At 33.7% G+C, this 15,231-nt stretch overlaps 8 non-coding genes across 8 annotated transcripts; 5 read left to right on the forward strand and 3 right to left on the reverse strand.

Annotated features, from left to right (window-relative positions):
• Window positions 1-397: 397 nt before the first annotated feature.
• On the forward strand, window positions 398-469 carry TRNAQ-UUG (transfer RNA glutamine (anticodon UUG)). Its single transcript has one exon. It is a non-coding gene; the product is annotated as a tRNA-Gln (tRNA).
• Window positions 470-1,294: 825 nt separating this feature from the next.
• On the reverse strand, window positions 1,295-1,366 carry TRNAQ-CUG (transfer RNA glutamine (anticodon CUG)). Its single transcript has one exon. It is a non-coding gene; the product is annotated as a tRNA-Gln (tRNA).
• Window positions 1,367-2,914: 1,548 nt separating this feature from the next.
• Window positions 2,915-2,986, forward strand: TRNAQ-UUG (transfer RNA glutamine (anticodon UUG)). Its single transcript has one exon. It is a non-coding gene; the product is annotated as a tRNA-Gln (tRNA).
• Window positions 2,987-3,811: 825 nt separating this feature from the next.
• On the reverse strand, window positions 3,812-3,883 carry TRNAQ-CUG (transfer RNA glutamine (anticodon CUG)). Its single transcript has one exon. It is a non-coding gene; the product is annotated as a tRNA-Gln (tRNA).
• A 1,548-nt stretch (window positions 3,884-5,431) lies between these two features.
• TRNAQ-UUG (transfer RNA glutamine (anticodon UUG)) lies at window positions 5,432-5,503 on the forward strand. The gene has a single exon. It is a non-coding gene; the product is annotated as a tRNA-Gln (tRNA).
• Window positions 5,504-6,328: 825 nt separating this feature from the next.
• On the reverse strand, window positions 6,329-6,400 carry TRNAQ-CUG (transfer RNA glutamine (anticodon CUG)). Its single transcript has one exon. It is a non-coding gene; the product is annotated as a tRNA-Gln (tRNA).
• A 1,548-nt stretch (window positions 6,401-7,948) lies between these two features.
• On the forward strand, window positions 7,949-8,020 carry TRNAQ-UUG (transfer RNA glutamine (anticodon UUG)). The gene has a single exon. It is a non-coding gene; the product is annotated as a tRNA-Gln (tRNA).
• A 4,954-nt stretch (window positions 8,021-12,974) lies between these two features.
• On the forward strand, window positions 12,975-13,046 carry TRNAQ-UUG (transfer RNA glutamine (anticodon UUG)). Its single transcript has one exon. It is a non-coding gene; the product is annotated as a tRNA-Gln (tRNA).
• Window positions 13,047-15,231: the final 2,185 nt, after the last annotated feature.

Consider the following 15,231-nt stretch of genomic DNA (forward strand, 5'->3'; position numbering starts at 1 on the left):
AAACTTTTAAGAACTGAATGGAAAAGAAAATTGTAATGTTCAGATAAGTCCCACTGAAATTTGTACTCAGATCCCTGTTTTCAGAGTCCAGAGTGCTAACCACGACACCATCCACCCTCCCGTACCAGGGTGAGCTTTCCATTTTGACAGAAGAGATTTGCCTCAGGGGGCAACTTATCTTTCATTAAAAAATATTATCTCACATAAAAACCACTGTTCAACAGAGTTATAACGTTATTTGAGTCTTTTGGGCAACATCCTTCCCCAACATAGTTCAATATGCAAAAGTTTACCAGAATAGGAAAGCAATCCAATTCAGTTTCTCTTTGACAGTAGAATATTAAAAACTTTGACATTTCCACATTGCTGCAGCAGTTTGCACTCCTTTCACATGGGAGGTTCCATGGTGTAATGGTTAGCACTTTGGACTTTGAATCCAATGATCCGAGTTCAAATCTCGGTGGGACCATTTTATGACTCTTGACCAAATCATTTTCTTTCAAGTGTATTCATTAATATCACATATCTAATACCGGTAGGGTGAAAAATGAATTTATTGATTATACTCTAAAAGTTTACTAGATGTGAGCAAATAATAGAATTTTTACAATACCTGGAAACTAAATGGCTCAAAATAATGAGAGATTTTACAAACTCACTCTGGTTTCTCAAACTCATCACAGGGGCTTGATGCACGACATTACTTTTTAAAATCTTACTGTTATTGATAAGGGGAACAAGGAACTTTTTAATTGCAAAGCATTCATTAAAACAAAACTTGAGGAGTCAAACTTTGTATTACGGGGACCGAAGATGTGCAGTTTGAATAATAATCTTGAAATTCAGACGTACAAAGATTTTACACACTGATTTTCAACAGTAAATCCACAACCAATAAAGTTGAATCTTTTGAAAGACATGTCAAAGGTGTGAATCTGAAATTCACTTTCAAAGAAATTCACAATGAAATGCACTGTGTAAGTCCAGCATGTTGTCAGCTAAGAAATCAGCAAAAATGAACTATCTCATTACTGGCCATATAGATGAGAAAGGAAAATAAACTCATGTTTACAATGTGGATGTGAAAGAACAGTTTCTAGGTTCAGCTTCAATATTTATGTTTATGAATAATTGATATGTTCATATTGTCTAACAGCTATCTAGATGGATAAAGCTATGTATGCATCTATACATACTTATGCGTTCATACGCATCAGTATAAAACATTGATATTAGGTTTTTTCTAGACCAAATTCTAAAAAATGAGTTAAACAGTGAATCTCATTATTGTAGTAGGTCCCACCGAGATTTGAACTCGGATCGCTGGATTCAGAGTCCAGAGTGCTAACCATTACACCATGGAACCCTCTCACACAAGAGTGCCTTTTCCATTGAGACAAAAGAGAGCGCATCAGTGATGTCCTTCTCTTATATTGATAAAAAGATATCTCATTTGAATGGTCATAGTGGATAGAGATTTAATGTGATTTGATTCTTTTCAGCTATATTCTCTATAAAAGTGTTAAATATTCAAATGTTTATCTGAATATAAAAGTTATATCACAATGTTCATCTTTGCCTGTAGCATAATAAAACAGTCTACATTTCCAGACTACTGAAGCAATGTCTCTGTCTCCTGCATGGGTGGCTCGATAGAGCAATGGTTGGCAATTTGGACTTTGCATCCAATGATCCGATTTGAAACCTTGGAGGGACTTTTTTTATTACTCTTGAGCTTTTCCATTTCTTCATCTTTGTTCATTGATAGCTCAAATCCAACACCAGTAGGTTGAAAGAGTCAATTATTGAATGCTTTCAAAATGTCCATCAGCTTGAACAAGTTACATCAATACAAACTTTACAATACTTTGACATCAAATTTCTTCACAAAGTAGTTAGCCATTATAAAATCATATCCTGATTTTCTCAAACGCATTTCAGACGGGTGATTCACAGCATCACTTTTTTAAGCTTTCCCGCTATTGATAAGGCGAAAATAGCACATTTTGAATGAGAAGTTTTCTTCAATCAAACATAGAGGAACCCAAATGATGATCTCATTCAGCTAGTAAAAATGTTGTTTTATATTAGTATCGAAATCGTGAAAAGAAAATGTTTTTCATGCTGATTTACAACAGTTGATCTCCAATCGTAAAATATAAGCTTTTGGTCGGAGGCATCACAGGTACTGATCAAATTCTCATTTTTGAACTTTATTCACAAATCATATGATATGCTTTGTATACATCAACTGTATTGTTGGATCAATACTGAGTAAAAAGTGACTATCTCAATTTCAGGACATATAAAAGAGAAAGAAGTAGAAACTCATGTTTCAAATGCTGAGAGGCAACAACTGTTCATGATTTTCACCTCCACTAATTATATTTATTTTTATAATCTATATGTTTATATGTTCCTATAAATATACAGAGACATATAGCTATATATACAGAGATACATATGTACAGGTTGATTTTTACATGTTTATAAGTAAATGTGATGTTGTTCCAAATAAAACTTTTAAGAACTGAATGGAAAAGAAAATTGTAATGTTCAGATAAGTCCCACTGAAATTTGTACTCAGATCCCTGTTTTCAGAGTCCAGAGTGCTAACCACGACACCATCCACCCTCCCGTACCAGGGTGAGCTTTCCATTTTGACAGAAGAGATTTGCCTCAGGGGGCAACTTATCTTTCATTGAAAAATATTATCTCACATAAAAACCACTGTTCAACAGAGTTATACCGTTATTTGAGTCTTTTGGGCAACATCCTTCCCCAACATAGTTCAATATGCAAAAGTTTACCAGAATAGGAAAGCAATCCAATTCAGTTTCTCTTTGACAGTAGAATATTAAAAACTTTGACATTTCCACATTGCTGCAGCAGTTTGCACTTCTTTCACATGGGAGGTTCCATGGTGTAATGGTTAGCACTTTGGACTTTGAATCCAATGATCCGAGTTCAAATCTCGGTGGGACCATTTTATGACTCTTGACCAAATCATTTTCTTTCAAGTGTATTCATTAATATCACATATCTAATACCGGTAGGGTGAAAAATTAATTTATTGATTATACTCTAAAAGTTTACTAGATGTGAGCAAATAATAGAATTTTTACAATACCTGGAAACTAAATGGCTCAAAATAATGAGAGATTTTACAAACTCACTCTGGTTTCTCAAACTCATCACAGGGGCTTGATGCACGACATTACTTTTTAAAATCTTACTGTTATTGATAAGGGGAACAAGGAACTTTTTAATTGCAAAGCATTCATTAAAACAAAACTTGAGGACATAAACTTTGTATTACGGGGACCGAAGATGTGCAGTTTGAATAATAATCTTGAAATTCAGACGTACAAAGATTTTACACACTGATTTTCAACAGTAAATCCACAACCAATAAAGTTGAATCTTTTGAAAGACATGTCAAAGGTGTGAATCTGAAATTCACTTTCAAAGAAATTCACAATGAAATGCACTGTGTAAGTCCAGCATGTTGTCAGCTAAGAAATCAGCAAAAATGAACTATCTCATTACTGGCCATATAGATGAGAAAGGAAAATAAACTCATGTTTACAATGTGGATGTGAAAGAACAGTTTCTAGGTTCAGCTTCAATATTTATGTTTATGAATAATTGATATGTTCATATTGTCTAACAGCTATCTAGATGGATAAAGCTATGTATGCATCTATACATACTTATGCGTTCATACGCATCAGTATAAAACATTGATATTAGGTTTTTTCTAGACCAAATTCTAAAAAATGAGTTAAACAGTGAATCTCATTATTGTAGTAGGTCCCACCGAGATTTGAACTCGGATCGCTGGATTCAGAGTCCAGAGTGCTAACCATTACACCATGGAACCCTCTCACACAAGAGTGCCTTTTCCATTGAGACAAAAGAGAGCGCATCAGTGATGTCCTTCTCTTATATTGATAAAAAGATATCTCATTTGAATGGTCATAGTGGATAGAGATTTAATGTGATTTGATTCTTTTCAGCTGTATTCTCTATAAAAGTGTTAAATATTCAAATGTTTATCTGAATATAAAAGTTATATCACAATGTTCATCTTTGCCTGTAGCATAATAAAACAGTCTACATTTCCAGACTACTGAAGCAATGTCTCTGTCTCCTGCATGGGTGGCTCGATAGAGCAATGGTTGGCAAATTGGACTTTGCATCCAATGATCCGATTTGAAACCTTGGAGGGACTTTTTTTATTACTCTTGAGCTTTTCCATTTCTTCATCTTTGTTCATTGATAGCTCAAATCCAACACCAGTAGGTTGAAAGAGTCAATTATTGAATGCTTTCAAAATGTCCATCAGCTTGAACAAGTTACATCAATACAAACTTTACAATACTTTGACATCAAATTTCTTCACAAAGTAGTTAGCCATTATAAAATCATATCCTGATTTTCTCAAACGCATTTCAGACGGGTGATTCACAGCATCACTTTTTTAAGCTTTCCCGCTATTGATAAGGCGAAAATAGCACATTTTGAATGAGAAGTTTTCTTCAATCAAACATAGAGGAACCCAAATGATGATCTCATTCAGCTAGTAAAAATGTTGTTTTATATTAGTATCGAAATCGTGAAAAGAAAATGTTTTTCATGCTGATTTACAACAGTTGATCTCCAATCGTAAAATATAAGCTTTTGGTCGGAGGCATCACAGGTACTGATCAAATTCTCATTTTTGAACTTTATTCACAAATCATATGATATGCTTTGTATACATCAACTGTATTGTTGGATCAATACTGAGTAAAAAGTGACTATCTCAATTTCAGGACATATAAAAGAGAAAGAAGTAGAAACTCATGTTTCAAATGCTGAGAGGCAACAACTGTTCATGATTTTCACCTCCACTAATTATATTTATTTTTATAATCTATATGTTTATATGTTCCTATAAATATACAGAGACATATAGCTATATATACAGAGATACATATGTACAGGTTGATTTTTACATGTTTATAAGTAAATGTGATGTTGTTCCAAATAAAACTTTTAAGAACTGAATGGAAAAGAAAATTGTAATGTTCAGATAAGTCCCACTGAAATTTGTACTCAGATCCCTGTTTTCAGAGTCCAGAGTGCTAACCACGACACCATCCACCCTCCCGTACCAGGGTGAGCTTTCCATTTTGACAGAAGAGATTTGCCTCAGGGGGCAACTTATCTTTCATTAAAAAATATTATCTCACATAAAAACCACTGTTCAACAGAGTTATAACGTTATTTGAGTCTTTTGGGCAACATCCTTCCCCAACATAGTTCAATATGCAAAAGTTTACCAGAATAGGAAAGCAATCCAATTCAGTTTCTCTTTGACAGTAGAATATTAAAAACTTTGACATTTCCACATTGCTGCAGCAGTTTGCACTCCTTTCACATGGGAGGTTCCATGGTGTAATGGTTAGCACTTTGGACTTTGAATCCAATGATCCGAGTTCAAATCTCGGTGGGACCATTTTATGACTCTTGACCAAATCATTTTCTTTCAAGTGTATTCATTAATATCACATATCTAATACCGGTAGGGTGAAAAATGAATTTATTGATTATACTCTAAAAGTTTACTAGATGTGAGCAAATAATAGAATTTTTACAATACCTGGAAACTAAATGGCTCAAAATAATGAGAGATTTTACAAACTCACTCTGGTTTCTCAAACTCATCACAGGGGCTTGATGCACGACATTACTTTTTAAAATCTTACTGTTATTGATAAGGGGAACAAGGAACTTTTTAATTGCAAAGCATTCATTAAAACAAAACTTGAGGAGTCAAACTTTGTATTACGGGGACCGAAGATGTGCAGTTTGAATAATAATCTTGAAATTCAGACGTACAAAGATTTTACACACTGATTTTCAACAGTAAATCCACAACCAATAAAGTTGAATCTTTTGAAAGACATGTCAAAGGTGTGAATCTGAAATTCACTTTCAAAGAAATTCACAATGAAATGCACTGTGTAAGTCCAGCATGTTGTCAGCTAAGAAATCAGCAAAAATGAACTATCTCATTACTGGCCATATAGATGAGAAAGGAAAATAAACTCATGTTTACAATGTGGATGTGAAAGAACAGTTTCTAGGTTCAGCTTCAATATTTATGTTTATGAATAATTGATATGTTCATATTGTCTAACAGCTATCTAGATGGATAAAGCTATGTATGCATCTATACATACTTATGCGTTCATACGCATCAGTATAAAACATTGATATTAGGTTTTTTCTAGACCAAATTCTAAAAAATGAGTTAAACAGTGAATCTCATTATTGTAGTAGGTCCCACCGAGATTTGAACTCGGATCGCTGGATTCAGAGTCCAGAGTGCTAACCATTACACCATGGAACCCTCTCACACAAGAGTGCCTTTTCCATTGAGACAAAAGAGAGCGCATCAGTGATGTCCTTCTCTTATATTGATAAAAAGATATCTCATTTGAATGGTCATAGTGGATAGAGATTTAATGTGATTTGATTCTTTTCAGCTATATTCTCTATAAAAGTGTTAAATATTCAAATGTTTATCTGAATATAAAAGTTATATCACAATGTTCATCTTTGCCTGTAGCATAATAAAACAGTCTACATTTCCAGACTACTGAAGCAATGTCTCTGTCTCCTGCATGGGTGGCTCGATAGAGCAATGGTTGGCAATTTGGACTTTGCATCCAATGATCCGATTTGAAACCTTGGAGGGACTTTTTTTATTACTCTTGAGCTTTTCCATTTCTTCATCTTTGTTCATTGATAGCTCAAATCCAACACCAGTAGGTTGAAAGAGTCAATTATTGAATGCTTTCAAAATGTCCATCAGCTTGAACAAGTTACATCAATACAAACTTTACAATACTTTGACATCAAATTTCTTCACAAAGTAGTTAGCCATTATAAAATCATATCCTGATTTTCTCAAACGCATTTCAGACGGGTGATTCACAGCATCACTTTTTTAAGCTTTCCCGCTATTGATAAGGCGAAAATAGCACATTTTGAATGAGAAGTTTTCTTCAATCCAACATAGAGGAACCCAAATGATGATCTCATTCAGCTAGTAAAAATGTTGTTTTATATTAGTATCGAAATCGTGAAAAGAAAATGTTTTTCATGCTGATTTACAACAGTTGATCTCCAATCGTAAAATATAAGCTTTTGGTCGGAGGCATCACAGGTACTGATCAAATTCTCATTTTTGAACTTTATTCACAAATCATATGATATGCTTTGTATACATCAACTGTATTGTTGGATCAATACTGAGTAAAAAGTGACTATCTCAATTTCAGGACATATAAAAGAGAAAGAAGTAGAAACTCATGTTTCAAATGCTGAGAGGCAACAACTGTTCATGATTTTCACCTCCACTAATTATATTTATTTTTATAATCTATATGTTTATATGTTCCTATAAATATACAGAGACATATAGCTATATATACAGAGATACATATGTACAGGTTGATTTTTACATGTTTATAAGTAAATGTGATGTTGTTCCAAATAAAACTTTTAAGAACTGAATGGAAAAGAAAATTGTAATGTTCAGATAAGTCCCACTGAAATTTGTACTCAGATCCCTGTTTTCAGAGTCCAGAGTGCTAACCACGACACCATCCACCCTCCCGTACCAGGGTGAGCTTTCCATTTTGACAGAAGAGATTTGCCTCAGGGGGCAACTTATCTTTCATTAAAAAATATTATCTCACATAAAAACCACTGTTCAACAGAGTTATAACGTTATTTGAGTCTTTTGGGCAACATCCTTCCCCAACATAGTTCAATATGCAAAAGTTTACCAGAATAGGAAAGCAATCCAATTCAGTTTCTCTTTGACAGTAGAATATTAAAAACTTTGACATTTCCACATTGCTGCAGCAGTTTGCACTCCTTTCACATGGGAGGTTCCATGGTGTAATGGTTAGCACTTTGGACTTTGAATCCAATGATCCGAGTTCAAATCTCGGTGGGACCATTTTATGACTCTTGACCAAATCATTTTCTTTCAAGTGTATTCATTAATATCACATATCTAATACCGGTAGGGTGAAAAATGAATTTATTGATTATACTCTAAAAGTTTACTAGATGTGAGCAAATAATAGAATTTTTACAATACCTGGAAACTAAATGGCTCAAAATAATGAGAGATTTTACAAACTCACTCTGGTTTCTCAAACTCATCACAGGGGCTTGATGCACGACATTACTTTTTAAAATCTTACTGTTATTGATAAGGGGAACAAGGAACTTTTTAATTGCAAAGCATTCATTAAAACAAAACTTGAGGAGTCAAACTTTGTATTACGGGGACCGAAGATGTGCAGTTTGAATAATAATCTTGAAATTCAGACGTACAAAGATTTTACACACTGATTTTCAACAGTAAATCCACAACCAATAAAGTTGAATCTTTTGAAAGACATGTCAAAGGTGTGAATCTGAAATTCACTTTCAAAGAAATTCACAATGAAATGCACTGTGTAAGTCCAGCATGTTGTCAGCTAAGAAATCAGCAAAAATGAACTATCTCATTACTGGCCATATAGATGAGAAAGGAAAATAAACTCATGTTTACAATGTGGATGTGAAAGAACAGTTTCTAGGTTCAGCTTCAATATTTATGTTTATGAATAATTGATATGTTCATATTGTCTAACAGCTATCTAGATGGATAAAGCTATGTATGCATCTATACATACTTATGCGTTCATACGCATCAGTATAAAACATTGATATTAGGTTTTTTCTAGACCAAATTCTAAAAAATGAGTTAAACAGTGAATCTCATAATTGTAGTAGGTCCCACCGAGATTTGAACTTGGATCGCTGGATTCAGAGTCAAGAGTGCTAACCATTACACCATGGAACCCTCTCACACAAGAGTGCCTTTTCCATTGAGACAAAAGAGAGCGCATCAGTGATGTCCTTCTCTTATATTGATAAAAAGATATCTCATTTGAATGGTCATAGTGGATAGAGATTTAATGTGATTTGATTCTTTTCAGCTATATTCTCTATAAAAGTGTTAAATTTCAAATGTTTATCTGAATATAAAAGTTATATCACAATGTTCATCTTTGCCTGTAGCATAATAAAACAGTCTACATTTCCAGACTACTGAAGCAATGTCTCTGTCTCCTGCATGGGTGGCTCGATAGAGCAATGGTTGGCAATTTGGACTTTGCATCCAATGATCCGATTTGAAACCTTGGAGGGACTTTTTTTATTACTCTTGAGCTTTTCCATTTCTTCATCTTTGTTCATTGATAGCTCAAATCCAACACCAGTAGGTTGAAAGAGTCAATTATTGAATGCTTTCAAAATGTCCATCAGCTTGAACAAGTTACATCAATACAAACTTTACAATACTTTGACATCAAATTTCTTCACAAAGTAGTTAGCCATTATAAAATCATATCCTGATTTTCTCAAACGCATTTCAGACGGGTGATTCACAGCATCACTTTTTTAAGCTTTCCCGCTATTGATAAGGCGAAAATAGCACATTTTGAATGAGAAGTTTTCTTCAATCAAACATAGAGGAACCCAAATGATGATCTCATTCAGCTAGTAAAAATGTTGTTTTATATTAGTATGGAAATCGTGAAAAGAAAATGTTTTTCATGCTGATTTACAACAGTTGATCTCCAATCGTAAAATATAAGCTTTTGGTCGGAGGCATGACAGGTACTGATCAAATTCTCATTTTTGAACTTCATTCAGAAATCATATGATATGCTTTGTATACATCAACTGTATTGTTGGATCAATAATGAGTAAAAAGTGACTATCTCAATTTCAGGACATATAAAAGAGAAAGAAGTAGAAACTCATGTTTCAAATGCTGAGAGGCAACAACTGTTCATGATTTTCACCTCCACTAATTATATTTATTTTTATAATCTATATGTTTATATGTTCCTATAAATATACAGAGACATATAGCTATATATACAGAGATACATATGTACAGGTTGATTTTTACATGTTTATAAGTAAATGTGATGTTGTTCCAAATAAAACTTTTAAGAACTGAATGGAAAAGAAAATTGTAATGTTCAGATAAGTCCCACTGAAATTTGTACTCAGATCCCTGTTTTCAGAGTCCAGAGTGCTAACCACGACACCATCCACCCTCCCGTACCAGGGTGAGCTTTCCATTTTGACAGAAGAGATTTGCCTCAGGGGGCAACTTATCTTTCATTGAAAAATATTATCTCACATAAAAACCACTGTTCAACAGAGTTATAACGTTATTTGAGTCTTTTGGGCAACATCCTTCCCCAACATAGTTCAATATGCAAAAGTTTACCAGAATAGGAAAGCAATCCAATTCAGTTTCTCTTTGACAGTAGAATATTAAAAACTTTGACATTTCCACATTGCTGCAGCAGTTTGCACTCCTTTCACATGGGAGGTTCCATGGTGTAATGGTTAGCACTTTGAATCCAATGATCCGAGTTCAAATCTCGGTGGGACCATTTTATGACTCTTGACCAAATCATTTTCTTTCAAGTGTATTCATTAATATCACATATCTAATACCGGTAGGGTGAAAAATTAATTTATTGATTATACTCTAAAAGTTTACTAGATGTGAGCAAATAATAGAATTTTTACAATACCTGGAAACTAAATGGCTCAAAATAATGAGAGATTTTACAAACTCACTCTGGTTTCTCAAACTCATCACAGGGGCTTGATGCACGACATTACTTTTTAAAATCTTACTGTTATTGATAAGGGGAACAAGTAACTTTTTAATTGCAAAGCATTCATTAAAACAAAACTTGAGGACTCAAACTTTGTATTACGGGGACCGAAGATGTGCAGTTTGAATAATAATCTTGAAATTCAGACGTACAAAGATTTTACACACTGATTTTCAACAGTAAATCCACAACCAATAAAGTTGAATCTTTTGAAAGACATGTCAAAGGTGTGAATCTGAAATTCACTTTCAAAGAAATTCACAATGAAATGCACTGTGTAAGTCCAGCATGTTGTCAGCTAAGAAATCAGCAAAAATGAACTATCTCATTACTGGCCATATAGATGAGAAAGGAAAATAAACTCATGTTTACAATGTGGATGTGAAAGAACAGTTTCTAGGTTCAGCTTCAATATTTATGTTTATGAATAATTGATATGTTCATATTGTCTAACAGCTATCTAGATGGATAAAGCTATGTATGCATCTATACATACTTATGCGTTCATACGCATCAGTATAAAACATTGATATTAGGTTTTTTCTAGACCAAATTCTAAAAAATGAGTTAAACAGTGAATCTCATTATTGTAGTAGGTCCCACCGCGATTTGAACTCAGATCGCTGGATTCAGAGTCCAGAGTGCTAACCATTACACCATGGAACCCTCTCACACAAGAGTGCCTTTTCCATTGAGACAAAAGAGAGCGCATCAGTGATGTCCTTCTCTTATATTGATAAAAAGATATCTCATTTGAATGGTCATAGTGGATAGAGATTTAATGTGATTTGATTCTTTTCAGCTATATTCTCTATAAAAGTGTTAAATATTCAAATGTTTATCTGAATATAAAAGTTATATCACAATGTTCATCTTTGCCTGTAGCATAATAAAACAGTCTACATTTCCAGACTACTGAAGCAATGTCTCTGTCTCCTGCATGGGTGGCTCGATAGAGCAATGGTTGGCAATTTGGACTTTGCATCCAATGATCCGATTTGAAACCTTGGAGGGACTTTTTTTATTACTCTTGAGCTTTTCCATTTCTTCATCTTTGTTCATTGATAGCTCAAATCCAACACCAGTAGGTTGAAAGAGTCAATTATTGAATGCTTTCAAAATGTCCATCAGCTTGAACAAGTCACATCAATACAAACTTTACAATACTTTGACATCAAATTTCTTCACAAAGTAGTTAGCCATTTTAAAATCATATCCTGATTTTCTCAAACGCATTTCAGACGGGTGATTCACAGCATCACTTTTTTAAGCTTTCCCGCTATTGATAAGGCGAAAATAGCACATTTTGAATGAGAAGTTTTCTTCAATCAAACATAGAGGAACCCAAATGATGATCTCATTCAGCTAGTAAAAATGTTGTTTTATATTAGTATGGAAATCGTGAAAAGAAAATGTTTTTCATGCTGATTTACAACAGTTGATCTCCAATCGTAAAATATAAGCTTTTGGTCGGAGGCATGACAGGTACTGATCAAATTCTCATTTTTGAACTTCATTCAGAAATCATATGATATGCTTTGTATACATCAACTGTATTGTTGGATCAATAATGAGTAAAAAGTGACTATCTCAATTTCAGGACATATAAAAGAGAAAGAAGTAGAAACTCATGTTTCAAATGCTGAGAGGCAACAACTGTTCATGATTTTCACCTCCACTAATTATATTTATTTTTATAATCTATATGTTTATATGTTCCTATAAATATACAGAGACATATAGCTATATATACAGAGATACATATGTACAGGTTGATTTTTACATGTTTATAAGTAAATGTGATGTTGTTCCAAATAAAACTTTTAAGAACTGAATGGAAAAGAAAATTGTAATGTTCAGATAAGTCCCACTGAAATTTGTACTCAGATCCCTGTTTTCAGAGTCCAGAGTGCTAACCACGACACCATCCACCCTCCCGTACCAGGGTGAGCTTTCCATTTTGACAGAAGAGATTTGCCTCAGGGGGCAACTTATCTTTCATTAAAAAATATTATCTCACATAAAAACCACTGTTCAACAGAGTTATAACGTTATTTGAGTCTTTTGGGCAACATCCTTCCCCAACATAGTTCAATATGCAAAAGTTTACCAGAATAGGAAAGCAATCCAATTCAGTTTCTCTTTGACAGTAGAATATTAAAAACTTTGACATTTCCACATTGCTGCAGCAGTTTGCACTCCTTTCACATGGGAGGTTCCATGGTGTAATGGTTAGCACTTTGGACTTTGAATCCAATGATCCGAGTTCAAATCTCGGTGGGACCATTTTATGACTCTTGACCAAATCATTTTCTTTCAAGTGTATTCATTAATATCACATATCTAATACCGGTAGGGTGAAAAATGAATTTATTGATTATACTCTAAAAGTTTACTAGATGTGAGCAAATAATAGAATTTTTACAATACCTGGAAACTAAATGGCTCAAAATAATGAGAGATTTTACAAACTCACTCTGGTTTCTCAAACTCATCACAGGGGCTTGATGCACGACATTACTTTTTAAAATCTTACTGTTATTGATAAGGGGAACAAGGAACTTTTTAATTGCAAAGCATTCATTAAAACAAAACTTGAGGAGTCAAACTTTGTATTACGGGGACCGAAGATGTGCAGTTTGAATAATAATCTTGAAATTCAGACGTACAAAGATTTTACACACTGATTTTCAACAGTAAATCCACAACCAATAAAGTTGAATCTTTTGAAAGACATGTCAAAGGTGTGAATCTGAAATTCACTTTCAAAGAAATTCACAATGAAATGCACTGTGTAAGTCCAGCATGTTGTCAGCTAAGAAATCAGCAAAAATGAACTATCTCATTACTGGCCATATAGATGAGAAAGGAAAATAAACTCATGTTTACAATGTGGATGTGAAAGAACAGTTTCTAGGTTCAGCTTCAATATTTATGTTTATGAATAATTGATATGTTCATATTGTCTAACAGCTATCTAGATGGATAAAGCTATGTATGCATCTATACATACTTATGCGTTCATACGCATCAGTATAAAACATTGATATTAGGTTTTTTCTAGACCAAATTCTAAAAAATGAGTTAAACAGTGAATCTCATAATTGTAGTAGGTCCCACCGAGATTTGAACTTGGATCGCTGGATTCAGAGTCAAGAGTGCTAACCATTACACCATGGAACCCTCTCACACAAGAGTGCCTTTTCCATTGAGACAAAAGAGAGCGCATCAGTGATGTCCTTCTCTTATATTGATAAAAAGATATCTCATTTGAATGGTCATAGTGGATAGAGATTTAATGTGATTTGATTCTTTTCAGCTATATTCTCTATAAAAGTGTTAAATATTCAAATGTTTATCTGAATATAAAAGTTATATCACAATGTTCATCTTTGCCTGTAGCATAATAAAACAGTCTACATTTCCAGACTACTGAAGCAATGTCTCTGTCTCCTGCATGGGTGGCTCGATAGAGCAATGGTTGGCAATTTGGACTTTGCATCCAATGATCCGATTTGAAACCTTGGAGGGACTTTTTTTATTACTCTTGAGCTTTTCCATTTCTTCATCTTTGTTCATTGATAGCTCAAATCCAACACCAGTAGGTTGAAAGAGTCAATTATTGAATGCTTTCAAAATGTCCATCAGCTTGAACAAGTTACATCAATACAAACTTTACAATACTTTGACATCAAATTTCTTCACAAAGTAGTTAGCCATTATAAAATCATATCCTGATTTTCTCAAACGCATTTCAGACGGGTGATTCACAGCATCACTTTTTTAAGCTTTCCCGCTATTGATAAGGCGAAAATAGCACATTTTGAATGAGAAGTTTTCTTCAATCAAACATAGAGGAACCCAAATGATGATCTCATTCAGCTAGTAAAAATGTTGTTTTATATTAGTATGGAAATCGTGAAAAGAAAATGTTTTTCATGCTGATTTACAACAGTTGATCTCCAATCGTAAAATATAAGCTTTTGGTCGGAGGCATGACAGGTACTGATCAAATTCTCATTTTTGAACTTCATTCAGAAATCATATGATATGCTTTGTATACATCAACTGTATTGTTGGATCAATAATGAGTAAAAAGTGACTATCTCAATTTCAGGACATATAAAAGAGAAAGAAGTAGAAACTCATGTTTCAAATGCTGAGAGGCAACAACTGTTCATGATTTTCACCTCCACTAATTATATTTATTTTTATAATCTATATGTTTATATGTTCCTATAAATATACAGAGACATATAGCTATATATACAGAGATACATATGTACAGGTTGATTTTTACATGTTTATAAGTAAATGTGATGTTGTTCCAAATAAAACTTTTAAGAACTGAATGGAAAAGAAAATTGTAATGTTCAGATAAGTCCCACTGAAATTTGTACTCAGATCCCTGTTTTCAGAGTCCAGAGTGCTAACCACGACACCATCCACCCTCCCGTACCAGGGTGAGCTT

This window comes from Triturus cristatus, chromosome 5_2 (genome assembly GCF_964204655.1).
Source record: "Triturus cristatus chromosome 5_2, aTriCri1.1, whole genome shotgun sequence".
Classification (NCBI taxonomy): domain Eukaryota; kingdom Metazoa; phylum Chordata; class Amphibia; order Caudata; family Salamandridae; genus Triturus; species Triturus cristatus.